The sequence below is a fragment of the Tupaia chinensis genome, unplaced genomic scaffold (genome assembly GCF_000334495.1).
Source record: "Tupaia chinensis unplaced genomic scaffold, TupChi_1.0 Scaffold144016_1, whole genome shotgun sequence".
NCBI lineage: Eukaryota > Metazoa > Chordata > Mammalia > Scandentia > Tupaiidae > Tupaia > Tupaia belangeri.
In genome coordinates this window covers 439,396-445,779 of record NW_006203868.1, presented here as the reverse complement: position 1 = coordinate 445,779, position 6,384 = coordinate 439,396, and the positions used below count along the sequence as shown (strand labels likewise).

At 40.6% G+C, this 6,384-nt stretch overlaps 1 protein-coding gene across 1 annotated transcript in view; it reads right to left on the bottom strand.

The window, feature by feature from the left end:
• ALG14 (ALG14 UDP-N-acetylglucosaminyltransferase subunit) overlaps positions 1–6,384 on the bottom strand; it is a gene marked incomplete at its 5' end in the record, with an annotated part of 93,331 nt that overhangs the window by 55,793 nt on the left and 31,154 nt on the right.

Here is a 6,384-nt window from a genome sequence, read left to right as displayed (position 1 = left end):
CCTTTCTCTGGACTATTTAAATAATATTAACATAACTTTTGGGAAGAGCAATTTGGAAGTCTCTTTCAATATTTTAAATGTATTTACCTTTTATTCAGCATTTCTGCTTCCATAAATATATCCCATGTATTTAGCCTCATGTTCACTCACTGCCTTAGTCTATTTGTGCAGAAACAGACCAAATAGTCTCCAATAAAGAATGGAGAAGTTCATGCTATTAAATATGTGAATACATGCTAACAAATGTTATAGATCTACATCAACTTACATGGAAGACATTCCAAGATATGCTAAGTGAATCATGCAAGTTGTAGGATAGTATGTTTAACAAGATCCAGTGCCTAGTAACAAAACACTCACATACATGTATTTGCATGGAGAAAATCTGGAACTACGTGCTATAAAATATAGAGGATAACATTATAAGATATTTTCATTTTTCAAGTCATCGGCATCTATATTTAAAATATACAACAAAAATGTACTACTGTTGGGTCATTGGGAAAGTTATGACGCTTTTTTGCATAGAAAAACATAGAAAAATAAGTCATGACTTTCCTGATGCCCTAATATTATCATAGTCAAAGAAATCAACATATTTTCCCTGAATAATGAACTGGTTATCTATGCTGTATAACAAATTACCCTAAATTAGGCAGATTAAAACAACAATTTCTTTTTCTTTATGCCTCTCATGGCTATTGTAGATCAGAAACCCAGGAGTGGCTTAGCTAGGTTATTCTGGCTTGGAGTGTCCTACAAATGTAAAATCAAGCCATTGGCTAGAGCTGCAGTCATCTAAAGGCTCAAATAAGGAAGGGGAGTCCACTTCCAAGATGGCTTGCTCACATGTTTGGCAATTTAGTGCTGATTATAGGCTAATGGCCTTGCTTTCTGCTACATGGATCTTTCCATAGCACTACTTGGGTGTTTCACTACACAACAGCGAGCTTTCCAAAAGTAAGTGGTCCAAGGAAGGGCAAGGCAGAAATCACAGTGTCTTTTATAATCTAACCCTGGTGTCATACTTTGCTATTTCTGTGAAATCCTACTGGTTACACATGTCAACCCCGTTTGATGTGGAAGGGACTGCACAAGGCTGTTAATACCAGGAGGCGAGACTGTGACAGCTTCCTTGGAGCCTGGCTGCCACACAGTTAAGTCAGAGAGTAAAGAACTAATACTGAATACAGTCTTCCTCCTCCCCCTTTAGGTTTTTTTGGGGGGGAGAGAGGTTTTTGCTCTAGGGTGCATGTGCTCGCCAGACAGACAGAGACAGAGAGACAGAAAGCAAGAAATCACCCCCCAGGGGGATAGCCACGCCTCAATCCCTTCTCCTCGGTTCTCCTCTCGGGATCTTGGGCATGCACGCACATGTGCCCAGCGTGAGTTTTAAGCCACCAGGTCCAAGACGCGAACCGCGGTCGACTACATGGGAGTCCAGCGACATAGCCTTTACACTAACTGCTGGTCCCCTTCCTCTTTAGCTTTGAGGAACAATATGCTCTCTGGTAAGAGAAGAATAGAAACACCTTTTTCTAAACCAGTGAAAAGCACATATCTACTAGTTCTAAGCTTTTTTGCACTCAGAAAAGGTGTGAAATCGTGTTTGAAGATCTCTGTTATGCTTCAAAAGGGCATGAAATGTGGTTCCTACGTATTCTGCACAAGGTGAAAATGAACTGCACAGGTAACCACTCTGTTTCCCCGTATGATGATAAAGGATATCCCTCCTCTTTCCATGGTACACCAGTGCAGAATGGCAATGGCAGATTTGGGTTCAATACGTTATTTATTATCTTTGTTTAACAATTACTAATCAGATCAATGTTGTTTGTACTTCCAAAGGCTTAAGGTTCTAACTGTTGAACTAGAAACTAATACTGACTAGTTTCCCAAACTGGAGACCACCCAAGAACTGGTAACTAAACACGGGCTAACTTGTTTGAGGTTTATACTTGCCTAAGTGTGAAGATTACTAACTGAAAAACAAGTAATAAGCCAAGCAGTACTACAGACCTAAAATCCTCTCTCAGAAAACTTTTGGATCAAAAATGTTTGGAAGGGTGGTGTGGTGCATATACTATAAAGTATACAATATCTTCTTCTGGAGTTTGGGTTAATAATCAAACATATTAATATTTCTGCAGAAGATGAATATTCACACTAAGTAGAATTAAAAAAAACTACAATCCTTGTACCAATTCAAATCGAGTTTTACTATTAAATAAACTTGTGACCAAGCTGGAATAGTTCTCCTCCAGTTTTCATAGCTTTTTAGGATTCTAGATAAAGGACTGTAGACTTGTACTGCAAATAAGATAATGTAATAATACATTTGAATCCAGTAGTTCTCATGTCATCGAGATGATATTACTATGATTAAAAAATGTAGGTTTCCATTATACAAGTTTTTTGAATGTTATGCCTATCAAATGTTGTGGCCTTATTTCAATATTTGTTTTCTTTTAAAATACATGGGTGTTTACCATATGCCTTTTTTTTTTTTAAGTTGTGAGCATATAACTTTGTGAAAAGCAGTACACAGTATTTCTATTATAGATTATATCTGAACACTGTCCTAAGCGGAAGAGTGCTCAGTGTGATGCTGGCTCTGATTCTACCTTAGTAACAAAGAGGCAAATGCCCAGACCTGGTAAGGCCTAAGCAAGGGTATCTGGGGCTGGAGATAGTTTTCCTGGACCTGACCAATGAAGAAGAGTCTTCATCTCAGCCCACAGTACCCTGAAGAAGCTGAGAAAACAGGTTTTGGAAGTATCAATTCATTCTCAGAAGAATGGAAATTAATGGAGGTGTGTTCTGACCTGAGAACTGAAAGACCTCCAAGAAAAGCACTAGAAAAATAGGCCTGAGGGTATAACCACAAGACAGGAACCAAAGTCTGATGACCTCCCTTTGACTTCTGGGCGTACCAGGCAAGGAATACCATGCAAGAAGCGGAACCTCCCAGTCCCAGACTAGATGCTTACCTGGGGAGGGGAGTCTTAGTTCCTCTAGGCTCTGAATCTAACTGGGCCAACAATCAGCTGCCCAGTTGGCAGAGGATGGTCCTAGTTTATACATATTGTTCCAGCACAATATTAATAATGCTCCAACATGCTCTCAGAAGTTTTCAGTTTAAACGATAAAGTACATGTTTATCAATAGGGTAGGGCAATGAGTGGCTTCTTCCAAGTCAGAGAAGGATATTTACTCAGAACATCAAAAGTAACTGTGATGTGAGAATCTGCATGAAGGTCAAGGATGAGTTAAAGTGGCAGCTGGGAAGAAAGCCAAGTTGAAAGTCCCAACAAGGAAATAAACATGACAAGCAGGAAACAGGAGAGTCCCTGTGGTACCACTCCATGGCTCATGGCTCTACACTAGAGAAATGCCCACCTCCATCCAAACTTCCTCGCATTATTATTATTTTTAGTTTATTTATTTCTTCCATGAATGAGACACAGAGAAAGACAGGCACCCTCAACACGGTGTTTACAGTGCAATATACTCCTAGAGTCAGACAGCCTCAGATCACAGGCATGCCCAGGTACCTGGCATGCACAAGGAGGCCCTAAAAATGCAAATCCTGGACCTTTCCACATAAATCAACCTTGCAAAGTGTTATGCTACCACTATGCCAATGTCTGGTCCCACATTACTATTTTTTGATAGCAAGTTTAGGTCACTGGAAATCTCACCAAAAAGAGATTGTTCTAAATCCAAGTCTTTGCATCCCTCATCATTACAGCCAATCAGTTCTCAGAGGTACCTTTCCTAATTCACCTTTCTAAAATAACCTTATTCTTTAGCTCTCCCAACCTCCACTACATGTACTCAAATTCTTCTCCCACCAAGCTTTTCGTATGCTTTAGAATAGCCTTTACTGTACTGACATTACATGCATTTATTTACTGCCTGTCTCCTCCACTAGAGTATAATTTACCCAAGAAGGCTAGGAAATTCAATCACTGCGATCTCAGTGCTTACAAGAGTACTTGTTTGTAGTTGGTACTCAATAAATAATTACTGGGGCTGGCAGATGGAGTGGTGGTTAAGGCGCTGGACTACCACATGGCTGACCACAGATAGAGTCCTGAACCTGGTTGCTTGCTTTCTTAATTTTCATTTCTCTCTGTCTCTCTGTCTCTCTCTCTCTCTGATAAAATTTAAAAATAAATAGCAAATACAATTAAATAATTACCGAGTAAACATTCACTATATCATTATACACTAATATTAATTAATTCAATCTTCCTATTACCTACTGAGATGTACTCAAACTGGGAAGACAGAAAGAGCACAAAGGCAGTAATCTGAAAGTATGTATTAAGGGCCTTATTTACAAGGGCCATCCAATAAATAAGTTGAACTGAATGGAATTCCTGGAGCCAGAGGGAAGGAAGAACAGGCTCAGGAAGAACAGAGAATTGGGAGTTTATAAAAAGTCACAGCCAGGAAGAGCTTCACGCTCTGAGAGATTGGGGAAAAAGTAGGCAGAGGGAGAGGAAGGAACCAAAGACAAACACCTCCCTTCTCTCACAGTGTATTTGGGTGACAGTGGGCACTCACAAAGGCCGCAGGAATCGTCTCTTAGCTCTTGCTCCTCTCTGCAGAAGTGAGAGGAGTGTCCTGAGGCTATGAGGTATGAGTACAAAGTGAAGGAAGCCTGGTTGATCAGAATAAGGAGACATCCCATTCTGCCCTTAATGCCATGAAAAGCTGCCTGCTTCTGTCTTCCCCCTAGTATGCAGCCATGCAGTGCAGTGGACAGGGTGCTCAGATACACGCTGCCTGACATACTGAAGTGGGGTGCGAGGATAGCTGGTGTCCTGTGCTGCCTAAACACTGAGAGACAGGCTGTGGCAACATCCTAAGAGAGTTTTTATTATTTTACATGGTTTCAGAAAAATAATCAAATACATAAGAAAGTCAATGAGTAAGAATTACCAACAGAAGGCTTGTATTTTGGTCTTAACAGAAGTTTCTTTGGAGACAAAGGAATGATACAGAGGTTCAGAGGGCTGTAATTCAGGCCTGGCTACAACCTTTGGCCAGGGGATTCCCTGCGGATGGTGTCATCTGGAGAAATCCAAATGAAGGCATCTTTATAGACATATTGTTTTTATTAGCCTGCCTTGTGTGAGCTACTCCTGACCCTCTTTTATGTCCTGTATGGGATGCACGACATAAAAGATGCCCTGTCCATCATCCCCAGACTCACCATTTAGCTCAGGAGTGGTCACATGACCCAAACAGGGTCTGTCTCTTCCTAGATTCCTATGAGTCTGAGGGAAAGACATCCTTCCTCTGAGAGATGCTGTGGACTACAAAGCTGGTTCTCAATCGATTCTACTGGGGCTGAGAAACACATTCTTTTCTGTTTTCCTTTATCCACTAGGCTTTTCTATGATGACTCAAAACCTAATTATCATATTCACCATCAAAACTTGCTATTCTTTCATTCCCAAGCTAGAAATGAACAAATGAACAGTATGTTCTATCACAGATTTCCTGCATAGATAGAAAAATTTGTGCTGGCTAGCAGGGACAGGGAGGGACACCTCACCCGTGTTTCTTCCAAAACTTCTACAGCTTCCCTAGCTAGTGGCTTATTCTAAATGTCCCTGCTATTCCCATGGTACATGTCATCATTGTCTCTCACCTTGACTACAATAGCCTATTTAAAAAGAGAAAAATAACTACTTTATTTATTATTATTATTTTAATTTGACCAAAGACAGACAGACAGACAGCCAGACAGAGAGGTGGGAAAAGTGAGAAGGCAAGTCACCAGGTCCAGGATTCAAACTGTGCTTGGCCATGAAAGAATCCGGTGCTTTAACCACCACACACCACCTGCCAATCCCACTACAATAGCTCCTTAACCAGCCTCTTTGCTTCTCCTCTTGTTCCCCTATAATTTAGTCTTACAGAATTTCCAGAGTCATTTTCTTAATAATATGAAGTAGATTCTTTCATTCTCTTGCTCAAAATACTCCAAAGACCTTCCACTGCACTTGGGATAAAGTCCCAATGCCTACAATTACTTCTAAGGTCCCATGTAAACGAGAGCTGGTTACCTCTCTAACTCTTCCCTGCTTACTCACTGACGACACACTGGTCTTCTGTCCTGCCAACATGTCAAACTCATGGCTTCCTAAGGGCTTTTCCTATTTCTTCTGAACAGTTAATTCTGCCCACAGATTATTCCATAGCTAGCTTCTTCCTGCACATCAGGTCTTGTTTGAACATTTTCTCGGAGGCACCCAGTTCTTCCCCTACTACATGGTCACTCTCCTCTGCACTCTTATTTTACTGTTTTTACAGCAACGATGAGTACCTCAAATTAACCTGTTTATGTGTATTTGACTACTTCCTCTT